The following is a 15,732-nucleotide window of genomic DNA, read 5'->3' on the forward strand; positions in this document are numbered from 1 at the left end:
CACTTCAACCAACTGCTGAAACTGTGCCGTGAAGTCAACAGTGGTGCAATCTGCAGCACTGAAAAGGTGATAACATTTATCTCCATTCCTTGAATTTGCCACAATAGTGAGGGCCGGTTAGAAAGCTGTCAATTGTATGTAGGCCAAGAAGAGACAAATTTTCAGAAATGGGTAATACTGAAAAGTGACCTTTGGTGGGATCATTTCCTGGTGTGCTGTACTGCAGCTGGGAGGAGGGATGGCCATGGAGGAAACAGGGAGGAACTGTGATGCTTTGTCTCCCTCTGAGTTGGGGCAATTTAAAGGTACACAATGCTAATACCAGCTGTTTAAAACAGGGCTGGCAAAATCTTGCAAATATGGGAGCCAGCTGGTGACTGGAAGAAGACAGTAGGAACCCATGCTGTTTTGTTTCTATAGGGAAAAAGAACACTTCTCAGTGGCTCTGCCTATTGGTATTATCTCTGAGGGTTTGTTTCTCCAAGCTTTCAAGTTTCAGAGAGATCTTCTGTAGGTTGACATGTCCACTATACTGTGCCTCAAAGTGTGCTCCTTTTATAGTTTCCAGCAATGCCATTCCAAGTTAGGTAAGAGAATTAGCAACCCTTTGGCAGTACGTGCCAGTGAACACAATCTGGCATCTGAACTTGGCTACGCTGGGCTCAGATTATTGTTTGTAGTGTGATAAGTCAACAATGTTGGGAACTTTTGAAAACAAAAGACTGGAAAATGTTGATTAAGCTGCAGTGCTTTTTTTTTTTTTAACCTGCTTGTGTGTGTATGTTTCCAAGGTCATAGAAAATCCCACTGTTTATACTCATGCTTCAGTAAATGTGTTTGCCTTTAATATGTCACAAGACTGGGGTTTAAATACATCAGAATGTGCCTGTTTTTGTATGTGACATTTTGGAGGGTAGACAGACCTGGAGAGCTTCCACATTAGAGCCCTTTATTGTGCTGCTTAGATATTGCTTTTCTGCAGTTTGCTGGAGGCAGAATTAAAATGGTGATTCCACCAGTGGTGTTTTGGGGGGGGGGGACAGCACTAAGTTTTGCAGGGTGCCTCAACACGCAACCCCTCCTCCTCACCTTTCCAGCCACTTCCAGCAGCAAGAGCAACACAGAGGCTTTGCTCTCATCACCAAGAATGGCTCCAGGGGGGGGGGGCAGCTTACAAAGCATCTTGAGGTGCCCTGCAAAACTTAGCACTGTGCCCCCCCCAAACCCCACTGGATTCCACATGGCACTTAACATAGCATTATATTATGTGGCTTAGGCCCAAATCCAATTCAACTTTCCAGCACTGGCATAGCTGTGCCAATGGGTCATGTACTGCATCCTGCAGTGGGGTTGCAGTCATGCAGGCCTCCTCAAAGTAAAGGAATATTTGTTCCCTTACCTTGGAGTTGCATTGAGTTCTGCACTGAGTGCCACATGTATGATTATATGCCTCTGGGGCATAAGTCATGGGTGTGTCCTCGGTGCAAGGAGCTCCAGGGTCTCAGGGAACGCGTCCGCTCCCTTGAAGCCTTGGTGGCCGACCTGGAGAAGCGCAGGCAGGCAGAGGAGGACCGTGGGGAGACTTCCGGGGACGATCAGGCTTCGTCCCAACCTCAGGCGTGCAGCTCCTCGGCTGCCCGGGTGGGAAGTCTCGGGACTGGAGGACGTCATCCTGGAGAGGAGGGAAACAATCCCCTAGGGAGGACCCCTTCTCCAGGGGATGGGCCCGTATCTGAACGCACTCGGGATACTCCTCGGCGGGAGGGGGGTCAGGGGCTTCTTGTAGTGGGGGATTCGATTATGAGAAACATAGAGAGGGGGGTTTGCAACGGATGTGAAGACCGCATGGTGACTTGCCTGCCTGGTGCGAAGGTTGCGGACATCACTTCTCGTCTAGACAGGCTAGTAGACAGTGCTGGGGGAGAGGTAGCGGCTGTGGTGCATGTTGGCACCAACGATGTGGGCAAGTGTAGCTGGGAGGTCCTGGAGGCCAAATTTAGGCTTTTAGGCAGGAAGCTGAAAGCCAGGACCTCAAAGGTAGCGTTCTCTGAAGTGCTACCTGTTCCACGCGCAGGGCCAGCTAGGCAGGCGGAGATCAGGGGTCTCAATGCGTGGATGAGACGGGTTAGGACAGACAAAAGAAAATATTTCTTTACTCAGCGTGTGGTCGGTCTGTGGAACTCCTTGCCACAGGATGTGTTGCTGGCGTCTAGCCTAGACGCCTTTAAAAGGGGATTGGACAAGTTTCTGGAGGAAAAAGCCATTACGGGATACAAGCCATGATGTGTATGCGCAACCTCCTGATTTTAGAAATGGGTTATGTCAGAATGCCAGATGCAAGGGAGGCATCTTGTTATCTGGTGTGCTCCCTGGGGCATTTGGTGGGCCGCTGTGAGATACAGGAAACTGGACTAGATGGGCCTATGGCCTGATGCAGTGGGGCTGTTCTTATGTTCTTATTGCCCTTATGTTGGTGCTGGAGAGTGGGTTAGGACTGCACCCTTAATAGCATTATACTAAGTGGCCAAGATGTTCTGTAAAGTATATTCAGAAGCAAGTCCTGTTCTGCAAAGGTCCCCTGCAAATTTCATGAGAAACTTCCTCCTAGTGACTTCTGCCACTGTAATTGCTTCCTGGTCAGAAACTGCATTCTGAACAGGAACTTCTGAAAGGAAAGTTGCATTAGCAAATTGCTCCTTAATTACGCAGTTCCTGTTCCAGGGTGCATGTGGCATTTTCTCAGTAAATTATTTTCTTACCATTGGTGTGATCTAGCCAGGTTCTTCTTATATCCTTAAAATAAGTGATTGGAATAAACCTGCTTTGAAAATGGAAATTATGAACTTGTTTTTCACATTTAGAGATGACTTGGAATTATATATTTTTTAACGAAGGGGTTTTTTGTCCTTCCCTCCCGTGTAAATCATCTTCGTAATAACTCCATTTCTATTTCCATCAGTTCTGCAGTGCCATCCAGGCCCACAGAAGCAATGGTCTCATAAGGTGGAACTTTCATGCAACATAATGATAAATCAGTACTTAAGCTTCTGTGTACTTGACCAGCTCATTCCTTTTTTTAAGAGCAAACTGGCTTCATCATTATGTACTCATATTTCAAGAGCATTTGGTGTACTAACCAGAACACTAGCCTACAGAATGGGGCCAGCTACTAACTGTGTGTTTAGATGATGAGACACACACATCTCAGGGTACATTCTGACTAAGCTGCTGCAATTCATATCGAGCTGTTCTGAACTGTATTACATACTTGTACTAATTGGAGTCCCAGTTCAAAGATGGGTTGTTGGCCACATAAAATGGATCTAGTTGCTTTATTAATTCAATTTGTCCCTGGCTAAACCTAATTCTCATCTTAAACTATCTGGAGATAAAGCCTATGTTTGTGTATGTGTGTGTGCTGAATTTCTGATCTGTGTCTCAGATAATTTCTGTTTCTTTAGTCTTTTGCAATCACAACTGTTCCTAATAACTTTACGTCTTAAATATCTTTCAAAGGCATCACATTCAATTGGGAGATCAGTTCCAGATGGGAGTTTTGTTTTTGTTTTTTTAAAGAAAACACCGTTTCTTTTATAATTCTGCCAATAACTGAATGAGTTTCAAAAGTATAAGCATGATCAAGTCAAGCTAAAGCACATTTAAGTCTCACTGATCTCAGTGGAAGAGATTTACACTGGTATGGGTAAGCAGCAGCACAAACCATATCTCAGTGATTTATTTCTTACAAATCACTGGAAAAAACCCTGAGTAGGAAAATTTAGACGGTACTACTTGTACTTAACAAGTACTACTTGTTATTTTGTATTGTTACCAGCCCACCTGGACTTGGCACTGTTCATGGGTTTCGGTAAATATGTGCAGGATCAGGAGGCATGAAGCTGTGTGATGAATTAGGAAATCCTGGGTTCAAATGTCACCTCAACTATGAACGCTTTAGGTGAGCTTAGACAAGTAACTTCTCGGCCTCAGCTGCCAATATGGGAGTTATTTGTTTAAAATTGCAGGTCCAACCTTGTTATACGCAGGTTTTTTTTTTATACATGGATTTGACTCAACAGTGCAAAGGAATGTGCCACTGCAAAGGAATGTGCTGATCCCTGGAGAAGTAGAAAAATGCTTCTCTTTAAAATCACAGTTTAAAAAACTGCTTCCCTTACTGTTGTAGAGAAACAGTCATGCAAGCGATCATTCCATTCTTCAGCTGAACCAGGCAAAGGCAGGGGTCCTTTGCATTTCTAATTACCGACTGCCTCTTTACAATAGTAAAGAGAAGCTGTTTTTAAACCACAATTGTAAAGGGACGCACTTTTTATTTTGTAAACTGCTGTTATTTAATACATTTTATGATAATTAGCAGGGAGTCCCAGAATCAAACCCCTACAAATGTCGAGGCATGACCTTATTCCATTAGGAACAATAGAGGGGCAAGAAACCTGGAAGTGGGTCTTTAAATATCTATTTTTCCACTGATTTTTTGTCCACAGTTTTTTTAACCATTAGGGGTCCTAGAACGGAATCCTAGTGGATAACAAGGGACGACTTGTATAGTTCAGTGGTTCTCAAACTTTTAGCACTGGGACCCACTTTTTAGAATGAGGTTCTGTCAGGACCCACCAATCCTACTCACACTTACCAGGAATAAGTCCCATTTACTATCATTGTTAAAAGCATATTCACAATGACCTGTTAAAAATACAGGTTGAGTCTCGTTATTCACGACGGTTCTGTTCCCAGAAAAATTGCATTAAAGCAAACCATTTTTTTAAAAAAGGTCCCTTTGCTAGGTGATTTAAAAACAGCCTTGCTGAACTTTGTGAGGTAAGACAGAGTCATTAGGCAGACAATCCATCAATCAGTCTCCCTCCAGGCGCTTAGAAAGGCTTCACTTTGAGCCAGCAATCCAGAGTGCAGCACTGTGAAAGAATGCAAAGTGATTATCTTTCTTTCAAGGCCTGGGGGGGAAGGGAGGGGTCACTTGCCTTGAAGTGAAGCTGTTCTAAGTACCTGGAGAGAGAATGACTGATGGATTGTCAACCGGCTGCCCTCTTAACCATTAACAAAGCTGTTGTTAAATGACTTTTTTCCTTTAATTGAAAGGGCCCTTCTCATTGCATTGAGGTAAAACGTGGGTGAAAAAACATGTGGATAATAAGTTATACCTGTATAGATCTGTAACATTTCCCCAAATGTAGTCACATACTGTGGTAGCATCAAGTCTACTAAATTAAAAATAAAATATTGAAATGAATGGGGACCCAGCTGAAATTGGCTCGTGACCCACCTAGTTGTTCCCAACCCACATTTTGAGAAACATTGTTATATTTTATTTTCTTGCACTATGGAAGTCAAAGCATAGCTAACAACATAGAGATGACATATAATGAAGACAATATCAAATACATGACAATAATATTTTTTCTATAAACCTATCTGGCTTTTCTTTCTCTCTTGTGTTTAAATTGCATATTGTGAGAGTACATATTTTAATTAATGAAAATAAAGCATCAGCATACTAGAATCAGAATTTGGTCTTCACCAAATGCCAGAAAGCATATACAGTAGTGGAGGGGTCATTCAAGGCTCTTTAGGAAGGTCATTCCAAAGTATTGGTGGGGCAACTGAAAAGGTTCTGTCACTCTGTGCACTTGCCAAAACACAGTTGGCAGAGGGAGATCTGAAGCAGGAGTTCTGATGTTAAATGGAATGTGCAGAACGGCACATATGGGAGGAAGCAGTCCTTGAGATTCCCAAAGTGGCAGAGCGCTCTAATAGTAAGAACCAGTACTGCTGATGTATCTCCACAGTGTGAAGGAATGTGGAGGCATCTGCTGGAGAGAAACAGATAACACCTTGAGAATCAGTCTATGACTTGATTTGAAGATGCCTGCAAGAGCTTGGAAACACAAGGCTGGCAAGCCAGGATGGGACTGCACGGTGAATGGGAAACATCTGGAGAAATGGAGGGTTCTATGAGTCTCTCTGATGGATTAATACTTGTAAAAACCCCATTGAAAAATGGGGTTTAAGATCAGCTCTTATGTAAACTACTTTGAATCTATGAGAAAGGTGATTTATACTTTCTATAATAAATACCTGGAACTGAGCATGGCAACCAATGTTGATCAGGATTGGAGTTGTATGTCCTCTCCAGTTCATCGCAGACATTAGGATTACTGTAAGGATTACTAAAATTTCTGAGACGGTGTATACAAAGGCGCTAAATAGCTATATGGATGGCAGATATTATCATCTCCAACAAAGAAGTCTCAGCACCCTCTTCATATTATATTTATCAGATTGTTTGGGAGAAATTAAGCAAATCAAACTGGTATCAAATCAATAAAATTTCTTGAGCAGGTACACCCTCTAGTAACTGTCATGGAAATTGCCCTTTTGGGTCAGATCCAAAAGGAACCTAGAGTGAGCTGAACAAACCTCAGCTTGTGCAGGGTGGGGGTCTGTGATTTCTGCACCCCCCCCCATGCCCTATCCCATGTTATTCCCAGGAATTCCCCCTTCTGGATGGACTTTCTGGGGGCATGAAAGCCCAGTTCTGCTCACTGTTTGGTGAATCCAAGGTTTTTTCACTGATAGCAACTATTACCCTGCACATGCCTGATCTTGGAAGCTAAGCAGGGTCAGGCCTGGTTAGTACTTGGATGGGAGACCACTTGGGAATACCAGGTGCTGTAGGCTTATACCATAGTCTTTCAAGACTGAAGGTTGCCAATCAGATTAAATTTATCTTTATATCCTGCCCTTCCTTCATGAAGTAGCACACACATCTTATCCCCATGGGTGGAGAAACTCATAAAGTCAGTTCTGCTGAGAGAGAGAGAGAGAGAGAGAGAATGTGTGCATGCGCGCGTGCGTGTTACTGGCCTAAGATCATCCCACTGAGCTGCATAGGTGAGGAAGTGAGGGGAGAACAGACCTGTATTCACTAACCACTCCATCACACTGGTTCCCTGAGAAAACCCCACACATTTGTTCCAACATCACACATGACTGTCTAACTGGGCTAGTCTCATTTCACAACCCTTTAACAATGTTTGCTTGGCCTCTGGAGAACTTGCTCCAGTGCTTTTAGGCCTGGCTCTTTAGCTATGACCATGAAGAGCGGTTTATACAACACCAATATCTACAATATCAACTAATATCTCTGGAATATAATATTGTGTGCTAAACACATGCAGATAAATTAGAGGTGCTATAGCTGCAGAGACACCATAGATTCCCAAAGATTATTTTTAAAAATAAATATATACACCACCTTTCAATATAAAATCTTTTTATCCTAAAAACAAAATACGCTTTTTTGCTTCAGAGCAATGGCCCTAAATTACAGCCCAATCCTAGCTACACTTTCTTGGGAGTAAGTCCCAGTGACTCTAAGGGGAATTACTTCTAAGTAGACATGCATAGGATTGGGCTGTCAATCAGTTAACCAAATAGGATTTGCCCAATTAATCAACTACGATTTCTTTAACAGGGTGATAGCTGTTTTTAATATCTATCATTTCTCTCCTTCCCCTTCCCCTTTTGCAATTGTCTCTGTGTCCTGAGAGATTAGAAAGACTTCAGTCACGTCCTCTGGAATGATGGGATCATCGTCTCAGCCAACAACAAGTTGCTCTGATGCCTCTGCACCTCCTCTAAAAATATAGGCAGCTGCACCCTCTCTCTCCAAAGCCGTTTACACAGCTTAGGCAGGCTCCTTTGGAATGTTGGCACTGGAGACCATTGCCCAGTGTGCCTCTATGGCTGAGCTGGCCCTGGGCATAAACAGCTGAATGCTTTAATGCTACTGCATTTTGGAGCAAAAGAAAGTGCTAGAACTTTTGTGGGTAGCATTAGAAAATATCATAAGGGGGGGAGGAGAGGAATCCTCTGACTCTGTGATAGACTTTCCTGCATTCTATGAAGTGCAAGTCCTTGATTAAAGATTTGTATGGTATAATTTAGGGAGATTTATAATCTCCCTTTTTAAGCATACCAGAGCAAAGGCAGAACTCTTGTTCTCCCATTAAGGTTTCATGTTACTATTTTTGATCCTCATGCAGTATAAAGCAGCCAGTGCCTCCCAGTGAGCATGTTGCTTCATGTTTTCCCACTCACTCTGTCGCTTTGCCAGATCTTTATTTTGTTTTTTGTTTTTAAAAGATCTCTTGAGACAAAATAGCCTCATTAAAATTTTGGGATTCAAAGATAAGGACCTCTGAGACACGAAACACAGCTCTGAATTTGGAAAGGAGGGACAGCCTGATTGTAGCCACTTATAGAAACAATGTGGAGGAAATCTCTACAAGACCAAAAATACAACTAGGCACCGAATTCTGGATGGAGTTTCAAAAAACAAAACAGTTGTCATGATTATGGCCCAGGAAGTTACATACAGAAGTTCCACGGAGCCCTGTTCCACTTCTCAAGCCATTCCTGGTTTGGAGATGAATGAGAGGCTGTGGAGACCTCCTGAATATTTTAATTAGAACTCGTAGAAGACTGTCTTGATTGTTTGCATTTCCAGAGAGATTTCTAAGGCTCACACTTTTCTGGGAGTAAACCCCATTGACTATAATGGGACTTACTTCTGAGTAGACATGCATAGGATTGAGCTCTAAGCAGCAGGCTATCAATGTTGTGCCCACATTGCAGGACTGTATACCTTTCTGTTGTCGAGGATGGGCCACCAAGTAGTAACAGCAGTGGAGTCGCTAGGAGGTGCGGGGGGTGCGGGCCTCACTGGGTGACATCACAGGGTAGTGACGTTCACTGGAGGTGACGAGTTAAAATTGTGGTGGTTAGGAGTAGCCCCATCATATTATATACCGTTGGATGTGGAATTTCCAGCAGAATGCAATGCAAAAAACCTGAGTGAAATATCTCCTTTCTATCAAAAGTTATGGCCAAAAAACCAGAGAACAAAAAATGCATGTATTTAGCCCTATGGAAAGAGAAACTAAGCCTCACAGTCACATTTACTCACAAGTAAGCAAATGTGCCTTGGCTGGTGGTCAGGCCAGGCAAAGGGGAATGTGAAGCCACCAAAATGGTCCTGATCTGATGGAACTGGAGCTCAACAAATGCTCCAGAAGGCAGCCTCCCCCCCACTAAAAAGGATCAAAACAGAGGCTTCAGCTGATAAGGTGAACTTTTTTGAGATTTGCAAAACCAGGTGGATCCTGACAGTGATCTGGTTGAAACAGAAGTTCTTCAATTGAACTGGGCACTGGGTAGGGCTGAAAACCTTACTGATTTTGGAGTGGGAGGTGTTATGGCAGGCAGGCTACAGAGGAAATTCACTTGGTTGACCAGGGCTGGCTTCTGCTTATTTAATTATTTGTTTTACTTTAATTATTTATACTTATTTATTTTAATTTGCCTGATGATGTCACTTCCACCATGACATCACTTCTGGTGGGTCTTGGACAGATTGCCATTCTAAAAAGTGGGTCCCAGTGCTAAAAGTTTGAGAAATGCTGCAATAAGATATTAGTAAGTTGACACCCTGGGAGTGTGTGTGACACCACTAGTGACCAAAATCACTAAAATCACAGTTTGGAGGAATAATACCAGCATGTTATATATCAATCAATGCGTAATTTCATGCAGAATGTGTTCTATCTAAAAGTACAGCCAAAAAACCAGTGGGGGCAGAGTGATAGTACATCACCATGCCCACCATCTGGGGCCCCGCCCACTGCATGGGGGGGTGATGTGCTGGCATCCCGTACCGGGTGACGTGAACCCTAGTGATGCCACTGCTGTGCGGTAGGTGAGGCTGAAAGATATTGACTGGTCCATTGAACTCCATGACTGAATGAGGACTTGACTCTTCCCAGACCTAGTCCAATGCGGTCACACGCTGGCTCTCCAGGAACTTACTGCAAGAACTTTGTGATCAGCTACATCTTGTTCAAATTGTTTCTACTGCCAATGGTCACAGGGGCCGTTCCACGCTCCTGAACAGCCACGTAATTTCATTCTGAGCTGGGGACAGCTTGAACTCCTGTTTTATTCAAAGGTCCTGTCTTATGCTGATGTATACGCAAAATACGAACAAGATAAACAGCCCCACTGAAACATCTGCTTTTGCCTAAATATAAAAAGCAGTTGACTTTTTACCCTCTCTCCTTTACACTAGTGGCAATAATTTATTCCACTGGCCAGATGAAATAAAATTGGCTCTGTCTCCTTCCCCCCCAACCAGATGCAGAGGGTTTTAGGCTTGTATCATGCAGGTGTTCCCCCAGCTGGAAAGTATGGAAATTTGCCATGCAGCAAGGATGATTGGTTGTGATAGAAATGTGAGGGCGTTAAAAATAATTCTACAGAGAGGCTTTTGTCCCTGGTGGGCCCCCATATGCACTGCATATGATCGAGGAAGCAGCTGTTCTATCTTTGAGCCAAAGAATTATGAAGTTAGAAGCGTGGTTGGGCTTTGCAAAACATAAGCAACTACCCACCACCATGGCAACAGATTTCAACAGTAAACTCCTGTTTTTAAAGACTTCCAAATGTAATAATCCCATTGGACTCATGTTCAGGTGGTCTCAAAAAAGTGAATGAACTTGGTCACTATGTCCACAAGAGCCTTGTTTACTCATGAGCTCTATATAACGTGACAGTGTTCACGTTTTGGGAAGAGGCTGCCTTTGACAGTTGGTTGGTCCTATTTTAGGCCTGAAAGTTTTAGGCAAAAATGGGATGAGAGAATAGGAGCAGGATTAAAGGACTCAGAAGCCCTATACGGAACAATAGCCAATATTTTTCAATCTACTGCTATTCCACCCCAAAAGGGACCTGGAGGTACCCCATAAAATAAAAATAGTATTAAAACTGACTGCAACAATAAAACCAAACAATGCTAAAAATAGAGCTACCTTCCAACTTGACTCTTGATGTTCCACAGCTGTGCCTTCTGCACTGTTCCTTCCCAGGCAGCGGTGTAGCTGGGCTGGTGCCAGAGGCAGGGTGATGTGATCAGGCTGAACTTTACCCCCTTGTTATTGTGTCACCCTCTGGATCCAGAATGGTTCCGGTTTGGAGCCAAACAGACACAGGGACGGAAAGTGGGGCTGGGACAGGAGCCTGAGAGCCCAACCCAGCTCAGGCATGTCTACTCAGAAGTAAGTCCCATTATACCTAATGCGGCTTACTCCAAGGTAAGCATAGATAGGAGCCTCAGTCAGTCAGGCGCAACGTCCTCTCCACTGCCTGCCGAGTTTTCCTTCCCCCACAATAAATGTGAACGGCGGCTTTTCCACAGCCTCCTCTCCCCGCCCCGCCCCGCCCCCGCAGTGGCTGGACCCGAGCTGTGCCACCAAACAAAATGGCGGTGGGGGGGCATGTCCCACCTCCCCTCACACGCGCAGGGCTCTCCTCAATGTAGCCCATTGCCTCCTGTGGCCCAATGTGCCTGACTGGTGGGGCATGAGCCAGTGGTGGTGACTGCTTCTCCCCCCCATGAGCCTGACGAGGCTGCAGGAGCAGCCCAGTGTAAGACCTCAGAGGGAATGGAGGTGAAGTAGGAGGGAGCTGGTGCTGGGGGGAGGCAGCTTGGGGGATGTGGCAGATTTTTTATTTTTCACTCTTTAAAAAAGTGGGTGTGAAATCAAAACCCGAAAGTGATGTCACTTCCGGATGTGACATCACTTCCGGGCAATATCTTGAGCTCTGCACGGGGCAGCAGGATTGTTAGCTACACCACTGGTTGACAGCTGCCAAGCTGTCAAGTGGGCATGTGGTGGGTTTGCACCTTTCATTCTTTGGAGCCACTGGTGTGGCATGAGATCAGAAGGGGCACAAGCTTCCATCACCCTGCCCCAAGACCAATACCTGGGCTTTTGAGTTTACAGAAAACAGATATGGCCTATCATGGACAAAGTCTATGTTCTCAGCAGGTGGACCCAACACACAACCGAAAAAGTTATTCAATAGTTTCTAGGGCTGTCAATTTACTATCATTGTTTTATCTTGGTCTTCATCATCTGGTCTACTCCACCCTGATGGAACTTACAAACAAGCAGAAATGTTTTTCAAGTTCATTGGCTGCAAAGTGTGAAGAGGAATTCCAAGCCCTAAAGAGAACCCTCTTAAAGGGGCACTGTGCCCAGTTAGCAGGATGTAAGTATGAGCAGCATCCTCCTGACCTCTCTGTCAGTTGTTACTATGCTGGGAGGGAAACCCCAGCTCATTGAGGGAATGTTTTAAGCTAATCCTGCAGACATGGACTTGCTTTCTTGGGATGCCCCTGAGGCCACAGGGCTGCCACAATTTCATGTTCATGCAGCACTTTTGCAGAATTGTAAAACTATGCACGGTCCACAATGTTTCATGTCAGATTGATGATTCATTTTGGAATGGTATATGACAGAAACTTTTTTCTTTCTTCCCCCCCCCCCCCAATAGCAGCCATAGGGATCCCCTGGTCCAAATCAAGACCATGGTATGTGGAGGGGGGTGGGCTCTCCAATTCTTTTTTTCCTGCCCCAAATCCCCACCCCTGAAGGTGTTACTTGCTCTGGGAGGGAACAGCTCTTCCTACCCATATGCTTGTTGAAATAGCTGCTTCAGTAAGAGGGGGGAGGACTTTCAACAGGAAAATGATGCAGGGAAAAGTGTTTTAAAAACTAACCCCTACAACGTGGTCCTAGTTCAGATTGGGCTACTCCAGGTTACTATTAAAAAAAAAAAAAAGATGGAAGTGTAATTTCCACAATTCTTTTTGTGTACAACTTGACTCAGATTGGCAGGAATTCTCCAGAGGTTTTTCTTCACCATCTTCCATTTCTGGATTATACACAGAGGCACATGATCTAAGGATCAATTGCATATTACATTAAGCCTGTCATTTGAGCTGATGGGCTTCATTTTTCTTTAAAAAAGCAGCTGCTGGGGTGGGGGAAAAAATTAGATCAAGAGTGTAGTTGGGGAAGGAGGCTTTAACCTTTGTCACATTTCCAATCCAATCCCTCCCTCCACCATGGTTGCTATTTGGAAAAATAAAAACTCCCTTCACCACCAAAGGATTAAAAAATTGGGGCAAAGGGTTAAATGGGCCATGTGCTATGGTCCTGATCCATATCAACAGTCCCCTGTAGCCCCTGCTATTTTTGAAAGACCACCACACCAATGACAGACTTAATGCAACATCAAGTTTGGCACTTAGCTATGGTCAGAAGTGCAGTTGGTGTAAACTGGTGTGGTCCTAGGTAAGCAGCAACATGTAATGTTGACATACACCACCACTGATCCGGTTTTGTTGAGCTGTTGTGTAACATACAATAACTTGCAAGACAGAACTAATCCACTAAAACAGGTATATTTATTTTATTTTATTTCTTTAAAAAATTTGTACATCAAAGAGTCCTCCATTATGGTTTCAGAGAAGAAATGAAAAAAGGTTTTACATATTACAAAAGGATGCCACTAGTTCCAAGTCCAATTATGGATTTTATGAACACTGTACATAAGAATTGCATATCTGAGTTATAAAACAGATATATAAAATGAATAAGTCAACACTGTACTATAGAAAGTTTAAAAGGGGGAGCCAAGTCTTTGGATCCCAGATTCTAAAAATACACAAACCTAAGCCAAATGATTCTTAAAATGAACAACGAACAAGCAGCTGTTATTTAGATTGCGGGGATCTTGGTATACAAATATATATTTTTTCCAGCCTCTGCACAGGAATTAGATCGTTCTTTGAAACAAGCAATGATACTCATACAGAAATATTTCTTAGAATGATGTTTTCTTTTCCATTGAGAGCTTCACTCACTGACTGTTGGCAAAGCTTTCTCTTTATGTCCCATTTTTCTCGGAAAAGATAAAATGTTAATGAGTGGTATGTTTAAGTAGAAAAAATCTGCCCAGTATCTGGAGCTCAGGAAACCGCCCAGTGCAAACTATTTTCAGTTTATGATACGCATTGGTCCTAAATCATATCTTTAAAAAGCCCAGTATGAGAGCAAATAGGTGTCTAAGGATTAATTTTTTGTTTTTCCTGATCTCTATCCATCCTTATAAGGCTGTTAGAAAGGAGAAACACACAGGGATATTACATACAAAGTAAATGTTCATTAAGACTGGCTGCTTGGGGAGTATGTGTGTAGGAGGGCTTGCATGTTGCAAAGACTTTGAAAGGGTGAAACCCCCACTCCCTCTGACCTGTCCACTGTCACGGGCAGGCTTTACCCTAAGGCAGTGCTTCCAAGTGAAGTGATTTATCTTCTCAACTATTCACTTATATGGTAGAAAGAACTGGTCACTTCTTTCTATGAAGCTGCCTTTCACTAAATCAGATTGCTGGTTGTACTGACTGGCTACTATTCTGACTGGTAATGCCAGGGGTCTTTCCCAACCCTGCTACCTGAGCAGTGGCGTTTCTGTGTGTGTGTGGGGGGGGGAGTCCATGGATACAAGTGACTCCAGGCAGCACAGTTGGGTGTGCCACCGCTAGCCCAGCCATACTTTCCCAAGGGCCTCCTGAGGCATTCTGAGGGCTGGAGAGGCTGCATATGGCCTCTCTGGCCAGAGGCCTTCTAAGGTTTCCAGAGGGCCTTGAAAAATCTAAGGGGCAAAAGGCCCCTTAGAAGGCCTTCTGAGGGCCAGGGAAACTGTGTATGGAGGTTTTGCACCCAAACCGGAACTGACGTTTAAAGGCCTGTAGAGGCCTTAGGAGGCTTCTGTCTGGGGTGGTCATGCACAGCCTCACTGGTACTCAGAACACCTCTGGCGGGAGGCACCCACAGGCGCGGGTGGCAGCACCTCCATGTAAAGGGCAGCACCCACAGAAGTGTGCCCCCCTTGAAATGGAATTAAACTTGGGACCTTGAATAAACACTACTGAGTCCAACCATTGATCCATCTAGCTCAGTATTGGCTACACCGACTAGCAGCAACCCACTAGGGCTGCGATTTTCAAACTCTCCAGGAGTTTGAAACCTGAAGTAAGTCTTTGCGGGGACGGGGGGGGAGGCAACAGGGGCAGGGGGAAGGCAGTGACGTGATCCCCAGGATCGCATCACTCAGGGGGCTGCAGGGACTGGGATGCATTCAGGAACACCACTGCAGTGGGCTAAACTTATTCCTTGCCACTGATGACCTCCAGTGACCCAAATTGTTAAGAAATTAAGGCTGTTTCAAAGCACATAGTCACATCTTGAAATCTTAATCTCTTTCTCACACACAAACACACACACATGCGCATGCACCTATGTGTTCAACACCAATGACTGAATCAAGGGCATAATCCAGCCAATGTTAAACACATTTGACTTCCTTTGCTAACAGTGTCAGTGGGACTTCAAAAGGGCTCATATTTGACTGGAACGTGTTTCTTCATTTTGTATGTGCCTCAAGCACATAAAAAGCTCTTGTGTACACTGATTGCACATTCAACTGTGTTCACAGACGAATGCCCATATATTCATGGGGTGCAAAAGTAGGAATACAGTACGATTCAGACATCGCTGGCAACCTTCAGACTCGAAAGACTATGGTATCACGCTCTGTACGATTCAGACAGTCAGTTGCAATTTCGTGAGATAATGTGTAACCAAATTTCTCACCAACCAGACCATCTTGATAAGTCATACTCATAAGAAATCACTGGATAAGGGTGGTACTGTTTTTAAAAGCCCAGACACCCAGAATCTCACAATGGAAATGTGTTAGATTTCAAAAACATTAAGGCCTAAATCC

This window comes from Tiliqua scincoides, chromosome 1 (assembly GCF_035046505.1).
Source record: "Tiliqua scincoides isolate rTilSci1 chromosome 1, rTilSci1.hap2, whole genome shotgun sequence".
Taxonomy (NCBI): Eukaryota; Metazoa; Chordata; class Lepidosauria; order Squamata; family Scincidae; genus Tiliqua; species Tiliqua scincoides.